Source organism: Parasteatoda tepidariorum, chromosome 6, assembly GCF_043381705.1.
Source record: "Parasteatoda tepidariorum isolate YZ-2023 chromosome 6, CAS_Ptep_4.0, whole genome shotgun sequence".
Lineage (NCBI taxonomy): Eukaryota > Metazoa > Arthropoda > Arachnida > Araneae > Theridiidae > Parasteatoda > Parasteatoda tepidariorum.
In genome coordinates this window covers 86,604,081-86,625,664 of record NC_092209.1, presented here as the reverse complement: position 1 = coordinate 86,625,664, position 21,584 = coordinate 86,604,081, and the positions used below count along the sequence as shown (strand labels likewise).

Below are 21,584 nucleotides of genomic sequence, written 5' to 3'. Positions count from 1 at the left end.
TTATGATGGTCCAACACAAGAATAGCAACTTGTTTTGATGGTTCATTCATGTTAAACCATCAAAAATTTCCATCATAGTTTCTCAGAAATCAAACGTTGGTTCATCTTGGATTGCTGGTCCATGAGAATCAAACTTGTCTTGATGGTTAACCATCATAGTATTAAAGTAGCATTTTCCATCACAAAATGATGGAAGTTTGCAGGAATATCAAAAATCACGCACGCATAAGGGAAAATATTGGCTGATGGTGACCATCAAATGATGCCGGACCATCATAAATAGCACTGAAACCAACATAAACCATCAAAATGATTTGATGGGACCATCAAGAATTTTGATTGGATTTATTGATGATATTTAATTAATTAGCGATTTTTGTAGTAATTAAGTTTAATTATCAAAATATCAAAAACTATGCACGCATAATGGAGAATATTGGCTGATGGTGACCATCAAATGATGCTGGACCATCATAAATGGCACTGAAACCAACATAAACCATCAAAATGATTTGATGGGACCATCAAGAAATTTGATTGGGTTTATTGATGATATTTAATTAGTTAGCGATTTTTGTAGTAATTAAGTTTAATTATCAATGCCCAGTTGAAATATTTCAAACGCGTTATAAAAACAATTTTATGAGTGTTCCTTTTTAGAAATAAAATACCTATTTTTTGCTGTTATTACGAAGGAAAAGGAAAATATCCTCAGTGGATTGAATAAAAATGCGGGAAGGAGTGATAATTATTTGCCTTTTTTTGTTTTAATTTAACTTAATTTAAAATAAATTAAAAGTACTCCAGTTGTACCACTTTATATTTATACACTACTTTTTACCAACAGTAATGATCTCAGTAATCTCGTATAATCAGTTGAGATAATATATTCAATGATACATAAGTTAGTTATTTAACAGTCATTTTATTTAACTTATAACTGTTTGTATAATAGAGATTCTTTCAATCATGCATGTTATTTTATCTGTGCATGTAATTATGCATGAATACTTTCGATATTTTACTTTAATTTGCTTCCGGCAATTAAAAATTAGTTTTCTCAACTCAATTATGAAAATATTTTTTTAATTACAATAGCGAAAAATTCTAAAGTAAAAGTGAAGTTTGTATACTTTTATAAAAATTATTTTAAATGAAGCATAATATTTTCATTTTTATCGAAAATTAAAAACTCGTTTTTTTTCTCCAACTTTGATTCTTGTGAAATCAAACTCTCATTTTAAGCTGTTGAATGCCTTTAATTCTGTTTTAACTGCAGTCAATATGCACCTAACAGAGAGGCGTTGGCACACAAATTAAACATATGAGACGATTTCAGAAGATTTGATTCCATTTTGGGTTTTCAATTTTTATTTTTAAAAGAAAAATGAATTTGAATTTTCTATCCAAACGTTCTCAACTTCTGAAGCATTTTTTCAGGGGGAAGGTAAACTTTTCAAAACGAAATGATTTTAAAAAGGAAATCATTGGAAAATTTTAAATTGATGAAAAAATTTATTTAATCGGGAATATTTTTTTGCCAACAGAAAAAAAAGGATCAAAGCTTTTTAACTGACAGAATTTTTTCCTGTATCTGCTTTTCTGAAATTTTCTTCGGTCTAATTAGATATTTATTTAGGCCCATTCAGGTACTTTCTCAGTACTTTAAAACCTTTCACCCCATTGTTTAAGAGTGCTTTATATCAACTGTAAAAAAATTATCAAATAGTTATTTTGTTAAATTTATCCTGAAAGGACGCAATATGAAAATTATGAAGAGCTTTGAGCAATATACTGATGTTCCATGTCTTTAATATAGTCACATTTTTGAATAAATCGTTTCTTTGTATTTTTTAATGATAGGTACTTATGAAGTTTACATAAATCACTCTAAATAAAAACCTCTTTTTATCTGGTTAAAAATCTTAATGTTTTCCTTAACCAAAAAAAAATGTGTCTTATCATTATATTGCCTCATTTCTGTCGATTTTAGCCAAAATAATTGCATTACTCATAGTTTAAATATAGTAGAAAAGGCAACCGAATTACCCACATCTTATTAAGAGCACTGTCTGTACTTAAAAATTTAAAGAACTCAACCAAACAATGGATTAAAAAAACCGCCTCAATATATATTTTTTAGTAACTCGGTTTTGAAACTAAAGTGCAGTCAATTTGAACTCATCTCAACAAAATATAGTAATTACAAGAGCTAAACATACACCATTTACTTCGGTCATAACAGTTAAATTTAAATTTTTTAGACGAGTATAAGTGTTTTGCACGTTTGAACTCTGCGGTAACCCACTATTTAATTTTTTTTCCCCTGAAAATTTTATTCAAAGTCTTACTCCCCGAAACAGACAGCGAATTAAACAAAAACACCGAAATTTTTCCCTCACTTCTTCATTTACGAGGCAATCTTTTATTTACCGGGACCGACACTAAAACTCTAAGCTAATGGAAAATTGCCAACGAAATATCTATACCAAAGTAACATGAAATTGAAAACAGCTATTTGCAAGACACCATATTACTTTTCCGTCTTGTGTACGTGTCTCACTTAAAATGCAGTGAAAGACATAAAAAAGGACATAAAGGTTTCAGAATTGTCATTGCGGTTGTGAAAACGGGGGGCAAAAAATACCCGCACTTTAGCATGAACTTGGGAGGGAAAGCACTAAGAAAAGGTTGAAAGTTAAGATGGGCTCTAAATGTATGCACTGTGATTTCGTCGAACTACAGCCTACCTCTGCTATTTCTTGCACTTTCTAGCATTCAAAATACCCCCAAAATGGTCGTACCATAGCTTTATGCCCCTTATCTATTTCGAGCAAGCGCCATTTAATAGCTAGTAAGTTTCTTTCTAGAACTTTTTTTTTTCCTTTTACCACTCCACCTCAAGCTAGGCAATCGAAAGGAGCTCAAAAATGTATACAATAGTCATATGTGTGGCAAACCTAATTTTCTCCGTCCCCCATCAATGAAGGAGGGGGGGGGAGAGTCACCGGAAGTAGCAGACGATCCGGCAAGGGAATGGGGAGGCATACTGTACTTTGGGAGAATACGTAAGTGATATTGGGATCGATTATGTAGGGTATTTAAATGACAAGATGCGTGTAAAGGTGTGCTTTTCCCGAATGTTGGAGAACCCCAAGCGTTCGAAAATTCCTTCTCTCTTATTTTTTCTTTTTTTTCCTTTTCTTCCTTCTCCTGCTCCCCGACAGAAGTGGGGAGGGTGCGTGCCTCCCGAAGGAAGAGAACAAGATAACCTGTGGAATAGGAAAAGAGGGAGGAGTTACCATGGCAACTTGGCTCTTTGCCAAAAGACGGGATGAGGTGGTGTAGGAGGCGTTTCTGTGGGTTCGCCGTTGGAGATCGATGCTTCCACCAACATGGCCGCCCACGGTTCGTCTGTCTGTCCGGATGGCTACCGGAGATCCGGGAGCGCGTCGTCTACCGGATCCGGGAAAGTCCACAGAGAGGAGCTCATCCCTGATGAAGAAATAGACGATGATTTTTCTCGCTGAACCTTCTCTCAAAGAAGTCCACATTGTTTGCTGGTATGTTAAACTAAGTGTTTTTATTTTGTTAAAAGAAAGATATTAATTTCATAAATAAATTTGAAGCATCTGTTCATCATTAAATATTGGGTGCATGCCTATTCTGCAGTAGCTAAGAATGAATCTTTCAAAGTTATTGCATTTAATTATTTGATAATCGTTGAAGCGATTAATACTCTTATAAAAAAATAAAAAAATTTAAAAAAAGAATATCGTTCACGTAGACGCAACAGAATCAATAGTTTTGAGAGTTGATTTATAAAAGAGGTACCTTAAATAAATTCAGATAATTTCTACTATACTGATAAATCATTTTAATGCTAAACGTCTAATTTTTTTTAATATTTTACAATCTCTATGCTAAATCATTTCATTATTCATTCATCGAATTCAAGTTAAAAGTCAACATAAAATTAACATCATAATTTTTAATCTTAAAAATCATAGAAAATGTTACGTTTAAGTTTAAACTAAATTGATATTTTCGTCCGTTTAAGTAATAAAATTATCTAGGATAAATGTGGATTTCCATATTAAAATAATTTAGATCATACGAGTGACTTAATTTTACTAAGATAAATGTTCATAAAGAAATGATCTTCACTACCACTTTTTACTATTTTGATAAAATAACCTGTTATTTTAAGACAAGTCACAATCACCGATATCTTGGAAGCAAAGACTTTGATAAACGCGATAAACTTTAATATAGAAGTTAGTATTCACAATATATCAAAATATTGCGTAAGTAAAGAAAAAAAAAGAAAAAGAAATTTTTTTTTTTATTTGTACCTGAAACTTATTCAGCAATTTTTTTACTTAAACTGATTTGCTTGAATTTTGGAGAGCAAATTTATAGTGCCGTAGCTAATAATCGTGAATTTTGTTTGGTTGAATTTTATTTGAATCGAGAATAGTTTTCGTTTTTCTAACTAATTTGCTTTCAATACTTAAATTTATAACTTTTTATCAATGATTTAAAGATTATTATGAGATTTTAAAGATGGGTGGCGTGTTAGGGTAAATGGTACGCTTTAATTCATATAATTTATTTACAAATGTTCCGTTGGGAAAATAAACAAGCGTTAGAGGCATTTAGCTTATTTTGACATTTTTTTTTAGTTTTACGTGATTTAAATACATTATATTAGAAAATTAAAAAATAGATATTTTTTTAAAGAGTGTTTTCAATTTTAAAATGAAAAAATAAAATTTCACTATAGAGGTATACGCAATTTAGGCCAAGTGCAATATCATCTTAAAGCTTTACAATTTCTCACAAATATGTAGTTGAATATTATTTTTATAACGTAAAATGTGATATTAAAAATTCATCATAAATATTTATTATATAATTCGTTCGTTGAAAAAGATGATTTAACGAAAAAATGTTTAAACTGTGACTTAACGATGTTTTTATTTCAGTTTTAACAGAAACATAAGCATGTATTCTTCTGCTTTTATTTTCTTTTAAACACATGATGTAGTACGTTAAATTAACTTTTTGATTGCATTTGATATTATACATTTTATTTTACATTATTTTAAAAGAAAGTTCTGCATAAAATGAACAAGTTATTTTTTATTATAATAATCACAACCTTTTATTCAGATTTATTTTGTGTTAAATTCTATACTAAATAAACAGCTGATATTTTATCGGGTTGCAACTATTTTATTCGAAAGATAGTGAAAACAGTATACAGTTTTAGTTTAAATTACGACAACCTTAGTAATGAGTAACCAAGTTAATCTCAAGTTGAACTTTATTATATCGTAATCGAGTTTAAGAAGCATTATAATATAGTTCACCTTAGCTTCATATTAAAGTTGCATGAAATATGATCAAAATTTTGATGTAATTTGATGCAATATTTCCAAAAGTATGTAACAAGTGACTTTTATTTAAATATGTATTTTCTCGTATTACTAAAATTTAAGAAAATCTTTCATTTTTTTTCAAAAAAAAAGAACATAAATAAAAAAGAAAATAAAAAAAAATGAAGTAAAAAATATTAGTAAAAAGCTTAAATGTTTGCATCACCTTACATTTTAGTGGCCTTGATTAATTATAGCCCATAATTGCTTTTACTACGCGTTATTTTGTAGAAATGTAGTTCAGTAAAGTATTTAGGAAAAAGCTTTGATAATTAATTTGTTTATTTATCAACTTAAAAAAATGATTTTATAAAATTTAGATCTTAGGGCACTTTTTTTAAATTTTCAAATTTTATTCCTTAATACTATAATAAGCATAAAGTATTCGGTGGGTAACAAACAATTCTACTGCGATAGCCTTGAAGTTTTGCCAATTTTGAAACCAATTTTTAATGTTTTCCTTTAATAAAATATCTATCCATAGTTTTTTAATACTCTAGAATTTGCACTGAATATCTTGAAATGAATATTTTTTATTTCATAAAATAATTAAGTGTTTAATTCAATTTCTTATACTGTTTAGAAAGTCAATTTGGCTGAATTAAATTAGAATTGAATATATTCCCTTAATTAAACTACAATTGCACGATATCTAAGTTATAGCAAGGCGACAAAATTATTCAGACACTTTCTATTAACTAAATTCTCCGACCCCCTTTATAAGTTCTTTCAGTGAAAGCGATATATGAATGACGTCACATAAATTAAAATCTCCCCCAACAGTCCACGCATATGACGTCATTCTTACATCACTTTTCATTGGTAGAGCTTGCCTCGGGGTTCGAGAATTGACTTATATATCATGACAATAGGTGGACATTAGGGCATGTCGGCTTTTAACAGGCACCAGTTGCTTGTGAGTGCTCCATGCAATTTCAACAGGAAACAGATGTTGTTTATTATTAATTTTAAAATTAACTTAACATGTTAGTATATTGTTAATTATTTATAATGAAATTAAGCATGAGTATTGAACTTAAACAGCTATAGTAAGTATCTGCTAAATATTACATTGGGTGTGTTAAGAAATATATATTTGAAATTTATTAAACAGGCCATTACTTAATTAATTTGTTAATTACTTAAACAAAAATTATCATTTATTGCACATCAAAATATATGTAAATATGTATTTATAAATATAAATTTATTAAACAAGTATTTACTACTTACTATCTAATTACATTGTTGATTGTTTAAAAAAAAATTAATTGATGCTACACACATCTTTATAAATTTAAAATTAAATAAATATACTAATTATGCTATGAAGTGCTTAAGTAGAAATACATCGTGTAGATGGTATTTGATTATATATCAAAAATTTTTTTTAAACATGCTAATTATGCTGTTAATTATTTAAAACAAAATTCATCAATCGTATGGCACTTTTACAGTTGAAGTATGTGTGTGCCATAAATATAGTTAAACAAAAATGTGTGTTGAAATTATACAAATCGCCTACAATATAGTTAAATAATATAATTAGACTATGGCTAATAGTTGCATCACTGTGTAAAAGTAGGTTTATAGTTGCACAATAACGTGGTTCAGCTACAATACATTTAGACTAAAATAGAGTAGACTCATAATCATAAAACAGTTGAACTACAGTATAATTTAACTACATTATAGCTTAATATACTCAATGAGTATTTTTAGCTTACATTTTTTAGCCACTAATAGGATTAGCCTTATTTATGTCATTAAATTTTATGTTCTAAATTACTATATTACCTAAGTTTGGTAGAACTATAATTAAATGAAATTATTATAATTAAATATTTTATTGCAAAAAACGTTTAAAAATTATAATACTGTTTTTATATTTTCTTAAATTTTATGTATTTTATCCGAATTAACTCGAAATATGCATGGCAGAATAAAGTGTTTTTGATGCACTAAAATTTTAAAAAAATGTATACTATTGCTTGATAGTCATTTATTGAATGTCTTAAAATCTTTCAATAATTTTATACCCTTGCCTTAAACAGTAATAAAGTAGCTTATACAAAGAAAATAGATTTAAACAGTCACTATATTTAGAAATTTAAAAATAGCCAGCATTTTCGTGCTGGACTTTCGATCATTATCAATGCAAAATTTGAAAAAAAAAAATTCTTTGACACTAGTTAATGACTGTTGAAATCGAGATAAATTTTTTCTCACAGAATAACATTTTGATAAGCCCCTTAACCACAAAATTTCAGTTCTGAATCTATATAGTGCTTAGTTTGATAGGCCTAAAAACTGATCTTAGTTTGTAATATTTTCTAAATTTTAGGTAATGGTGGATATAAAATCGTTGTGCTAGATAGAAAATGAACCATATGTTCCAGTTCCGAAATAGCCATTTTATTAGAAGCCTGGCAGATTATTTATTTGCACCGTTAAAATTTCCTAAACCAAATCAAGTTCAATTCCAATGATCAATAGCAAAACAATTTTCTTCATTTTACGAACTTATATAAAATCTACCAGTTATAATGAAAAAACAAGCGGAAAAAAGGAAACTTTCCTATTTTGTTTTTTCTGTCATGTTATATTTGTGACGAACATGCACTCATTCTTTAAATAAAATTAAAAACTCATATAATGCTAACTAGATAACATTATAATTTAATAGAGATAAAATTAAAATAATTAATTACAAATATTTTACCATTGCAAAGCATTTACATAAATTTCGTTAATTTTTTTAAAAATATACTAGTTATGTATATGCCTGTGATTTGTGGCTCACAAATTGTGTCTAAATTAAAACAATAATAATAATATGCGAGTTAAAAATAAGTTCTACTAGCAAGCTCAGTTAATCGAAGCTAGAGTTCTAGTTTTGGAAATTATTCTAAGTAACTATACGTCTGGTAAAAGTAAAAATTCATTCAAAATCGATCCTACTTCTAAAAAAATGGATTTGCAGAAGCAATGGTTTGCAAATATTTTATGCTGAGACTATATTTACGTAAGATACGGAAAACATTTGAAAAAATTCATTTAAATTAGCGATACAACTTAATTGCTTTATAAATGTCTTTGTAAGCTACAAAATCGGAGACCAAAGCGAGTTCTTAAAATATTAAATTATATTTTTGTTGAATCGAGCTTTTTTTCCCTTTTCTTTTTGTGAAAAAAAATGTTTTAAAAGATTTCGCGATGAACAACTAGTTTGCCTTCTCCGTATTGTTCTAAATATTAAGTTATATTTTTGTTGAATCGAGCTTTTTCTTTTTCAGATAAATGTTGTATTTTCACTAATGCTGTAAATATTAAACAATATTTTTGTTGAATCAAACTTCGTTTTCTTCCTTTTTTTTTTTGAAAAATGTTTTAAAGATGTTGCCATGAACAACCGGTTTGCCTTTTCGATAATGCTGTAAAACTCACAGTTGTATCCTCACATTAAAAGATCAAAATTAACGTGAACAATAATCTAAATACGAAAATATTTTTAGAGAATGGTTATTTTGGAACAAAGCAGCGCCGTTTTATGATTGCTACTATCGCCGACGCAACCATTTGCAATATATCAATATTAATATAACAAGCAACGTCTATTGAAACAATATCGATCTTTATNAAGGGATTAATTATTTCTTTCGACCAATTTTTTATTAGTTAGTAATAGTTATTTATTTTTTTGCTAGTTATTAATTGTTAGCTTGTTTTCTATAATTATTGACTGTTATTTTTTTGGTGATTTTCTTGTTAACTAGTTTTTTTTTGCTAATTATTAATTGTTAGCTAAAATTTTGTTAGCTAAAATTTTGTTAGTTATCCTTTGTTAATTTGTTTTTTATATATTATTTTTTCTAGTTATCCTTTGTTAATTTGTTTATTAATTGCATAGCTTACTTTAATGATTAGCTCTTACAATTGGGTGTCATAAACAATTTAAACTTTACTCATAATTAAAAAAAACATTATAATTTTTATTGTATCATTTCTAATATTTGGCGGCACACAAAAGTGCCGCGGCACAGTGGTTGAGAATCACTGTGTTAAAGTATAGAATAAAAAGCGCAGTGACGTATTTTCAACTGGAAATGTATTTAAAATTTTGCACAACTAATAAACACCCAAAAATGTCTTTATACGTCTTATTTACTTAGAATGAAAAGGTTATTTTTGAAATGAGAATAAAACATTTTTCGATGAAGTGTTTCTATAAATGAATCGAATTAATATAATCGTTTGGAATGAATAGAATTGTTTTCTAATTTCAAATCGTTTTCCAAATTTAAGTCAGAGAAAGAACGAATTTTTAATAAAATGTGTCGATAAACAGCGGCTTTTCGAAATAGTTTTCTAATTTCAAATCGTTTTCTAATTTCAAATCGTTTTTCAAATTCAATTCAGAAAAGGAAAGAAATAGTTTTAGTCAAAATATTTCCATAAATGGTAGTTTATCGGAAACGTTTCCTAGCTTGAAATTATTTTTCATTAAGAAAAAGAACGAAGCATTTTTTTAATAGAATATTTCCATGAGTAGCGATGTTTTGGAATCATTACCTTGTTTCAAATTATTTTCAAATTCAATTCATAAAAAAACTAAACGTTTTTTAATAGAATATTTCACTAAATGGCGGTTTTGCGGAATCATTGTCTAATTACAAATCATTTTTAAATTCGATTCAGAGAAAGAACTAAACATTTTTCTTTTGAAAGAATTTTTTCTTTTACCTGTTGAGAAAAATAATGCACGCAATCAGTAAACATAATTATGCAGGTATTTATGAGGTTTAATGTAATGTATATGTTAGACTTTAACTTGTGTGGTGGGAACATCTTAAACAGAATTACTAAAATATTCTTTAGAGTATACATAAGTTCTAATGTTTTTCCGTATTATTCTTAAGTTTCGTTTCGTAGCGATTATCAAAAATTTTTAATCAATTTAAGAAACAGTTTGCATAGTTTCTAAAAATTAAAAAAGCTAATTATATTTAAATCGATAAAATTTGATTACTGTGAAATAAAATGTTCAATATACTTTAGACTATAATACAATATTTCATGTCATTCATGAATTTTAAGTTTTCAATAGTTGAAACCGAAATAGTTAATTATTGAGAATTACTTTCTATTATTTTCCGCTTGAATTCTGGTATTAAAAACTACGGAAAAATTCGGCACTTATTACAATGACTATACTCATATTTATTACTTTCTATTATTTTCCGCTCGAATTCTGGTATTAAAAACTACGGAAAAATTCGGCACTTATTACAATGACTATACTCATATCTACCTTTAAGTAGGGAAAAATACAGGGAAATAAAATTAAAATTACTGAAAAAACGAAAACAATTTTTAAAATCGAAAGCAATTATTGAAAACAACTTAATAAAAATGGATATACACAGTCCATTGTCATGATCTTGCTCTTGCCTGCACTATAAAAAAAACTCCGAATCAAATAACGGTAAAAAATACCGGAACTCAGGGTACCGGTACATTTTACCGTAAAATCCATTTTCATCGGAACATGTTACCGAACAAAAACTTTGCTATACCGTAATTTTCACAGTAATAATTACGATAAAATCACTGAATCACTCTAATCAAATTAATATTATTGTAAAAATTACGGTTTAATATTTTACAGTAACAATGGATTTTACAGATGATGCAACCAAAATGCTGATACATTATACCGGAATTTTATCTAGAATTTTTAAATTGTATATCTAAATACGAAAAAAAAAACCGGAGCATATGCGATTTGTATGACCAAGTTTAAATTTATAAATATAATTAGAAAATTTGTAAATATTATGCAAAATTTTTTTTGCATATTATAAATCAATTAGAACTGTAAATATATACGGCTTAACTTTAAATTTTAGAAATGTAACATGCTTATAATGAAATTTATATTGCTTTACTTGACGCAAATATACTTAATTGTGATACTACAACGTAACATTTGGCCTCAATAAAAAAAATCCGACGTAAAAAAAAGAAGAAAAACAACTTATGTGTTTCACACGGATAAGTTAATAAAAAAAATGTCATTCTGAAAAAGATAAAGCCTTTCTAAGCGGGAACAAAAACAGCATTTAAAAAAAATTAGCTTAGAAGAAAATAACAGATGCAGTTATATATTTATCTTTTTTTTTCTTTTTCCTCCGCCTGAGATATTTTAAGAACAAAAAATGGATGTAAAATGATATATCCTTATCTTAATGACCATCTTATTTCATTTCATTTTCGTTGATCATTTTCGTTTGTTATTTATTTAATTATTTGGAAGCTAAACGCGTATTATTTTTACAGATATTGCGTATTTATGTACACTAAAGTATTAAACTTCCTATATTATATATTATAGTATTCTGAAATATATATTGCATGTTTTTCGTACATTTTTTTAGATATTAAGAATTTTTGGAAATTTAAAATGAAATGTGTTTTTATCTTTACAAAACATTTAAAATGCTTAAAAATAGTTTTATTCCTTAAAAATGGTTTCTACATTTTTTATTATTTTAATTAAGTTTCAAAAAAATAATAATTTTGAATGCCTGAGGAACTAATGTACAGTTTGAAATCTGTTTTAAAACGCAGCGTTTAGTTTTTCAATATGCTCAGCTACATTATATCATTTTTGGCTAATACGAAATTATTTCAGAAAACCTGTTTAGTGTTTTAAATTTAAAGTTAAAAAACAATTAAATCGTAAAAAAAATTTCCAGACATGGACATATAGTTTTCAGTATACTCTTGTAAAATTAGCATTTTGGCATGCGCTTCGTTTCTGGAAGAAGAAAAACAATTCTGATAAAAGTACCGTACTGTATTGTATACACATTTCGGATTAAAAAAAACATATTTTTGGTAATAAAACTAAAATGTACGTTATTTAAAGCTTTCATATGGTAACGGTTTTCGTTCATATGGTACCGACTTAACGGGAATTCTGGTTTTAATTATAGTTCTTATTACCTCATAATTAGTAAAAAAATACAATGCTTAAAATTAAACGTAACCAAATAAATGGTTTTTACACCAGGTTCCAAGGTTTCCTGAAAATTTGAAACATATTAAAAGACAATATTTGATTGTTCATTTTATCAAAATCTTACTCTTTTTTTTTCCAGGAAAAATTTAGATTTCATTTATTACCTTTAACAAATATTGAAAGTGTTCTTAATTAAATATATTTTAGCAATTCTTAAAAAATGAAGAATTCACATTATTTCCAGAAACATTTAAAATATATAAGTAATACATAAATAGTTTTCCTTCATATGCAAGATTAACAAAATTCGTAAGAAACGAAACTTTATTGTATTGAATAGAGGGTTGCAACATTATAAGAAATTTCGGATCAAATTAAGGTATAAAATATCGGAACTTAGGGTGCATCATCCGTAAATTTCATTTTTACAGTAAAATTCTATACCGTAATTTTTACAGTAATATTTATTTAATTAGAGTGATTCAGTGATTTTACGGTAACTATTATTGTAAAACTTACGATATATCAGATTTTTGTTCCGTAACATGTTTCAGTAAAAATAGATTTACCAGCACCCTGAGTGCCAGTACTTTTTATCGTAATTTGATCCGGAATTTTGTAGATTCTGCACCAACTGATGAAATGTTCTTTTCAAGCTCCGCTCTTGCAAGTGAAAGCAAAAGAAGAGTTAGGGATGTTTTTTACTACCTGTTGCATGAAGCGTTCTGAAAGAAAGTTTCATTACAAGTTTGCTTTTAGCGAAATATTTTCTACTAAACATAGGTAAAGTCTTCACGTATTATACTTTGGTGATCAGATTTTCATTTCAAAATTATAAATTTTTCAAATGTTTAAAGATAATTCATTTAAATAAAAGAAATTTGATAGATATTGCTGAAACAATTCTTTGAATAATTGCACTGTAAAACCTACGGTTCTTTAAATAATATACTATAACTTAGTATGAACAAACAGCATTATTAAATTCGTAATTTGCATATCAAACGTAGATTAGTATTTTTACAATTTGCTTTAAAATAAATACCTTACTTTTTCTCAGTTAACGACAAATTTAATAAACAGATATTAATTATCCAAATTCTATGAACCAACTTATGATTAATATTTTTAGTAGACGGTATTTTTATTCGTATACCCTGGTTCTCGATTAATTATAAAATTGCCCAATCATGTGCGATATTTGCAGATAGTTGAAGTACTTACTTTATACTTACTTTACTAGAACTTACTATAGACCCTTACTAGTACTTACTATAAACCTTCTTAAAACTTTATCGTAATTTGGTTCCTTCGCTTTTCATTGTTAGTAGGTTTTCCTTTTCTTATATTTGAAATTCTGCTGTCAGTTTACTTATTAAATAGTTGTTTTCTTTTTTACATTATTCAACAGTATGAATATTTGAGAATTGAAGCGAAGTTTTCGTTTTTACAGGTCTGCAGATACGATAAATTCTACAATTTTCAGCTGATCTGATCACCTTTTAAGGATGCATGAATTTCTCTTCTTTTGCAAGAAGAGTGTTTTTGGCCTTTTATTTTCAATTTATTTCTTCAATCACAAAACGTTTCTTTAATCACGAAATGTAAAAGAAAATTAAAATAATTAAAGATATGTGAAAGCTTAAATTAGTATAAACTAATTTTGTCCTTGATAGGCTTTTTGTTTTTATATTTAGGAAAATTTGAAGAGCAAACTAAATTAATACGTTAAGGTTTATTTATTATTTTCAAATTTTTTTTTTTTTTTACAAACGGGTTGTTTAGTCAATTACGATTTCAAATTTTAAAAATTTTGTTTTTTTTCTTCAAACTTTTCTAGTAAAAATATTTTTACTTAAGCAATATCATTTGTTAAGTAAAATTCCTATCAAAATTGTTGCTCACAAATATGAATAGAGTTTTATGCAAACTTTTATGAAGCTATTCATATAAGATTTGAAGTAGGATTTGATATAAGCTTTCAATTGGCAATTCATGCAAGGTCATTTTCTTTTTATAAAAGATTCTTAAAAGCCTTTATGAAGTGGTTCATATAAGATTTTATCAAGCAAAAATGTAAACTATTTGACTAAGTAATATTCCCTCATAAAGACGTTCGTAATAAACATTTTTACTCGAATCTGAATTATTTAATTGCTAGTTTTTATTTTATTTTATTAAATTTTAATATTTTTATACTGTCATTAGTAAGTAATAATAATTTCCTGTAAGGATTACCACTAAATGTAATAGCTCTTTGACACTGATTAAAAACGTATGATCAAAACTACCAGAACATGCTAAAATTTACCGCAATTTTGGCTCCATGGAAATACCAAAAAGCATGGTAATTTTCAGCTTTGGAAGCGCTTTGGTAATGACTTTAGTTAAAATTAACAATAAAATATGGTTTTATTAGCAGGATGTTTGGTAATAAATATGGTAAAATTTTATTATTATAGCATATCTTAGAACAGGGCATAAAACCATTTTTTCGGTGAAATTTTTTTTTCAGTTTTGTATTTTTACCATATGTGGATTAATGAGAACTATAATTTTGAAAACCAGAATTTTTCTTGTAAACTGCTTCCATACAAGCCACAAAAATACCAAATGAATGTTTTAAATACCGTATATTTTAATTTTATTATCAGAATTATGTTATTTTTTATTAGAAACGCTATTTCCATACTAGTATGGTAATTATACCAGAATTCTTTTCCTCGGCGTGGAAACACATTTAATACGGAAGCTCCTCCCCTTTAATTAGTCATTCCTAAAATAGAACTATAATTTAAATTTCGAAACAATAAATAAATAAATTGTACCAAACAAAGATAAAATATTTTCCACTGAGTAAAAATCAATTAAAATTATTTTCTTCTATTACTACAACTAAAATAAAATTAAAAAAAAAAATTCCTTTCAGAATTACAAATACTATTTTATTCTTACAATTAATGAAACAGATTTTTAAATTACATTGAAAAGAAAAAAGATGCTTCTAATGAAAATAAAACGACGGAAAACAATTTGGAAAATCATTGTAAGACCAAAAATATATAAATTTAAAATTTGATGAAGGGAAAAATTAAAAGAGATTTAATTATCAGAGGGTTTTCTAAGGCTAGCACAAGAGCGAAGTTATAAATGACCACATCTATGAATTCTGCATATCAGCGAAGGTGAAAAACAATTTAAGGGAAAGGATACTTCTTTAGAATAGACGATAAATAATGTTGAAGGTGAACTACTGTTGGTTTTGCTACTTCACACCTAAGCGCCTGTTTCTTTTCTTTTCCTGGAGGATGATGGAACGAGTTGCGTTTAAGAAGAAAGCGAAAGTATAAATTTCTTTTTTTTCTTCTCTTTTATTTTTTTTTACTCTGACCTATAACTTTTCCCCCTCCTTTTATTCAGGGAGTAATTTTATCCGGGGCGGTGCCGGGGAACGATAGGGGGCGCTCGTATCGCTCCGACACCAACAGGTTGAGGAGGGAGGGCGCACTCTCCGGATGCGAGGGAGGGAGGAGCAAGAGGAGGTCATCGATCGTCCCTTCGACTGCAGGGAGCACTGCGCATGCGCACGCTGTGGATGCGGTAACCGCGATACTGGCCATCATCCCTTCCTTCTCTTCTTGTGCCCTGGATTCTTTTCTTGGAGATCCATCTTTTCATTCAACCCACCTTAACCCCGTAGCCACGATCTTACGGTGTGGGGGAAGCGAACACTTACTGGAAAAATGGGAGTTATCCCTGGACGGCCACCTCTATTACATCCCCCAATTCCCCACCCACGCTGATCTTCCGGCTCAGCGTCCAAGATGGCGGAGCAAGAAAGCTACGCTTCCGGGATGCTTCCAAGTTCGCTCTCCTGCCAAGAACGTGGGAAGTGTTAGTAGCCGAGCAATTAAATCGAACATTCCGATGGGCAAAGGATGCAGTTGATGTGTAGGAGTAGAACACTCACGGCAAGGGTACTACTCCCCACTAGGACGTCACCCAAGGTGGTCGCACCTGGAGCCACGCTGACTCACCCAGGTAAGAGGGAACTCCTTTTTCAACGCTGACGCTTATTGGTAGTCCCACCCCTACTATATAGACTTCAGACCATTTATTAAATTCAAATGTAGACTTTATATTAAAACTTAGTTTGAATGCATCTATTTTTTTATTAAATTAGAACATTATAGTAAATAGTTTATCAAAAAAGAAAACTTTAACCATATTTCACACTTCCCTAATCCCTCCTCACTTTATAGAATTCCATACCATTTATTAAATTCGAATATATTCTTTATCTTGAAAGTTTATATCGATGGATTTTTTTTTAACTAAATCATAATTTCTAAAAGTTAGTCACCAAAAGCAAACTTTAAACATATTTTATACCTCCGTAGTATCTTCTCACTTTATAGAATTTCCTTACAAATACTTAATTCAAATATATAAACTTTATATAAATTCAACGCTTTCTTTAATTAAAATGCAAATAATAATAACTAATCACAAAAATACTGTAACTTTAACCATATTTTATACAAGAAATTTATCGTAGTTAGTTTATTTGGGTTAGGTTATACTACTATATTTATGTGTGTTTTCAATAAAAAGCGAGGTTTTTAAATTAGGAAATAAATGTAAACGCCTTTGTGATGTGATTTTAAGTTTCTTTAGAAGTCGCATGCCTAAATATTTTCTAGTTGTTTTATTTTCGCTTCAGAATTTAAATAGTTTTCAAAATGTTCTTCCTTTACTAATTAGTCTACAAAAATTGTGTGTTTTACTTATTCTATAAAAACTAAAACATTTTATTCTGAAAATATTTCGTTGAAATGCCCTCAGTAATTCACATAAGATTGTATAATTTTTATTTAATGCAACTAAAAAATGTGAGAAATTGTACTAAATCAAATGGTAAAGTTATTTAATTTAAGTTAAATTAATTAAAAACACCATTAGAATAAGAATAACGGGCATTTTTTGAGGCGATTTACGATAAAAAATTTGATTTTTTTAATCAACTTGTACTTGATTTTAGCGAACATGTTCTATAATAGTATTCTTAATTAATTAATCTTTTTAGTAGTGTATTTATTTTTTTTGATATTTCGCTTCAGAAAATATTGATCAATATTGAAAGACGAAAAAATTGGAAAGCTGTAATAATAGAAAATTTAGAAGTGTATCTATTTAAATCTACAGTTTTGCAATAGTTTTTTGCTTAAATTTATCAACTTAAAAACTTTTTTTTTTTAGTTTTTTGTATTTTTTACTAACAAATAAAAAAAATTCATACTCAAATATTAAGGACGAATTGAAAAAAGGGAAGGTTGAATCATTTTCTGAAGCATTTTATTAACTTTTAGTATCAGAAACAAATAAATTATTAGCTCAAGAATTGAAAAAAAAAATTTTTGTCTTGGTTAAATTATGCATTAAATAAAAAAAGTTTTAAAAAATAGTATAACTTTTATGAAAATATTTGTAATTAGTCAAATCAAAGTCCATTTTTATAATAAAATAAATAATATTTCATTGCAATAAATTATGAATCTTAAAAAATAATATAAATTTCTCCTTTCATATTTCAGTGCAAAACTATTTATTTTTATGTTTCGAAATATTAAAAATAATTTATTCAACTATAAAAATTTGTTATTTTTTAAATAACTTTCTCAACACCTCATTTAAATCATAACTCAAATTTAACTTATTATATTTGTTTCAATACATTAATTAACTGGCAAAATATGGAAATATCTGTTTTAAAGCAAATACACTTAAACTTTTCCTATATTACCTAGAATCCTCTCTGCCTTTAAATAACTCAAAAGAGAGAATTGTCGAAAAATGGCGTCAAAAGATTTTCCTTGAGTGAAAGGCGTAGTGCTTCGGAATCTTCCTACTCCAGGAATCGATATTTCTGCTTTCAGAACATCTCCTCCCATTTTCGAACCACGAACGAAATAGCATTCATTACGGATTCCGTATATCCGCTACCTCTTCCTTAATGTAGTGGTTCTCCGGATCGAATAAATAAATCCTCTTCTGCATCGCCTGTTTATTTTTATTTCAAATCGTCTGCTTCATTTTGAATTCCACAGAAAATTTTATCTTTTTTTTCCTTATTGAAGAATGGCATCGTTTTATTCGTGTCGCCTTTACAGTCTTTTGTTGAACGAAATAGTTTAAATTGTTGAATGGGCAGAATTCTTTTGAAAATGTCGGACGTGTGTTAAAATCGTTTGCAGATTCTAAGTAATCTGATTTTACTGGTTTAGAATTTGTTTGCAAATGATCGTACATGCATATATTTTTAAACTCTAGTTAACATATATATTTTTAAACTCTAGTTCTCTCTCTCTTAAGAAAAAATAAAATAACTCGTCGTCTTAGGGCTCTTCAAAATCGTCTGAAACTTTTTCAATTCCACTTGTTAGGAAACTTATGCTAATTTATAAATTACGTATGATTTATTTAAAGATATAAATCACTACTCTAAAAAATTTACTTTTACGAAAGTAAAATTAATGTGCTTAAAATATATCTACTTTGAAAAGTTTTTTTTTTTAACAACGAAATTATTGTATAGATATTTCGGTCAAATAGTATAGGTTTAGAATAACAGCTTCCATTTCGAAGTTTAATGTTAATAACATGAAATGAAAAAAAAAATTCAAAGCAATGTCTAATTAGTTTAAATGACAGATCAGTCAAAATAGTGTTGCATTAATATATCTATTCAAAATCTTTTCAATTGAAAATGCGGAAAACTAAAGAAAACACGAAATTCACAAAGTATAAGGAAAAATCTTTTTTTTTTAAATAATGATAGCTATCACAGGTTCTTGCACTGATTTGCAGCACTTGCTATTTAGACAATGAACTTAAATAAGGAAATAACGAATATATATCGAAAGTGCGTTGATTTTTAACGGCAAATAGTTCAATGAAAGGAAATTTTCTCTCTCGAAATTCAAACATTGGTAATAATTTACATTATAATGTTACAATAAACATTAGTAATGTTAGATGAGATATTCAATTATTAATTATATAAGGTATTTATATTAATATTGTAAGCACATTCCCAAAATTGCTAGAACGCAAGATGATCATCTGTTCTTGCCATTTAATTTTGCTTCTTATATCTCCCTAAATTTAATTTTTTCATTTCATAATCCATGAACTAATAAGATTTTTCTGTGAAAATATTTCATACATTCAACTTTGATGCTATACTTTTAAAACTTATGTCGTTTTCATTAACATTGTGTCGCGGCCATTCAAAATTATGGCATAAAATGTAGTTTATTATCGTTTTACAACTTCTCATAGATTCAACACCATTATAAAAAAAATCATTAAGCCTAATTATTAGAGATATAGTCGGTTATAGATGCATATAGCGACGAATATTTATTTTGGTGGGGCAATAATCGAGCTTAGTTTAGTTTTAAGCTGAGAATATTAATATATGCATATGCATATTCAAATAAATTCAGCTATGGTTAAACCATGTGAATCATAATTCTTCCAATTAATATTACAAAAATAAGTAGTGAACAGTTTATGCGAGCATTATGTGTTTGTAAAACTAATTTGTTATAATGTTGGCTTTTTCTTGTCATAAAACTAATTTTATCAATCTTTCTTATTTTTCCTCTTGAAAATGCAGTCGAATTCAAGGAATCCAAATAAATGGTAAGAAAAATGAAATAAAATACTCTTTTATTGCAATTTTTATACCAGAATTTATGATTTCAGAATTTTGAATTTTATACAGTTTTATATATATTTTCTTAAGTTTAATATATTTTTCAAAATTTTAAGTTTTCATAAATCTTTCATTTTACTTAAGAAAAAAAAAATGCCAAAAAAAATTCTAAGCATTCTGATAAATTTCAGAGTCTCGTTTTGTGGAAAGATTGTTTTTGTATTGAAAATTCTGCATGTTTAAGTTGATTTTAAGCATGTATTTTTCACTTTTTGAATTCATATTAAGTTTAATGTGCTGGGAGTAAAGGCTAAATATTATTCAAAGTACATTGTTAAAATTTCATTTAAAGAATGGTTAAATAACAATTCATTTAATTGTTATTTTACTCTATTCAAGCAAAGCAGTCAAATAACTAGAAAAAAGATGGTATACAAACTATTAATTCAGAGAAAAACCGTTTATTAACAGCTAGCACATAATCCGGTTAAACAAGCAGAATTTTATCGCACCAACTATGCCTACTTCAAGAAGTCACTTAGTTCCTTGCAGCTGGTCACATATTATAAGCCTTGAAGGCTAATCTGTCAATCTCAAGAATGTGAGAATAATGGTTCAAGTCCCAGCATTGGCATATATTTCCTTTCAACACATGAAAAGTTTCCAGTGTCCTGCATTCCCTAATTTGTGACTCAAGGCTTTTAAAATACGATACTCTCGCTCATAGATGGCAGCACTATAAAGCTGCTAAACGTAAGAGTTGAACGTAAGTAGTCGTAAACCCATGAAATTGGGTCGGCTGTTCAACGACGGTTATAAAATGAAATAAAATGTTCAGGTAAAAAAAAGCATACAGTTTTAAAACCATGCTACTTGTAAATGGTGAAAAAACTGCATAGTTTTATGGTCATGGTTTTTGACCATACTAGTTGCAAATGGTTTCAAATCACTAAAGGTACAAATAAATGGACAGACTGCTACCCACCCATTAATTTACCATAATTTTTAAATGAAAACTCTAACAATGTAACTAAGGATTAATGCACATTAAAATAGTTGAAACTCGTGTAAATTAATTCATGTAATTTTAAACTCGGTTAAATTGAATATACAAAGCTTTTTTGCATTCGCGCATAGGCGGGATAATATAAGCATTCCATAAATTCAACAAATTCAACAGAATTTTTCATACATTCAGACATCCGTTATTTCTACAGTATTATTAATTAAATTAAAGTGATTCAGTAAATATTACTGTAAAAATTAAGGTACATCAGATTTTTTTTGTTCCTTAAAAATTTACGGTAAAAATTACCAGCACTCAGTGTGCCGTCATATTTTACCTAATGTTGTCCAAACATTTTTAACATTGCATGATAATTCCTTCAATTTTCCTTTA

The 21,584-nt window shown here is 27.8% G+C and overlaps 1 long non-coding RNA gene across 1 annotated transcript in view; it reads right to left on the bottom strand.

Annotated features, from left to right (window-relative positions):
- LOC139425775 (uncharacterized) overlaps positions 1-18,564 on the bottom strand; it is a 55,403-nt gene extending 36,839 nt beyond the window's left edge. The window contains exon 1 of the long non-coding RNA XR_011636919.1: positions 18,269-18,564. This is a non-coding gene — a long non-coding RNA (uncharacterized lncRNA). The remainder of the gene's footprint in view (positions 1-18,268) is intronic.
- Positions 18,565-21,584: the final 3,020 nt, after the last annotated feature.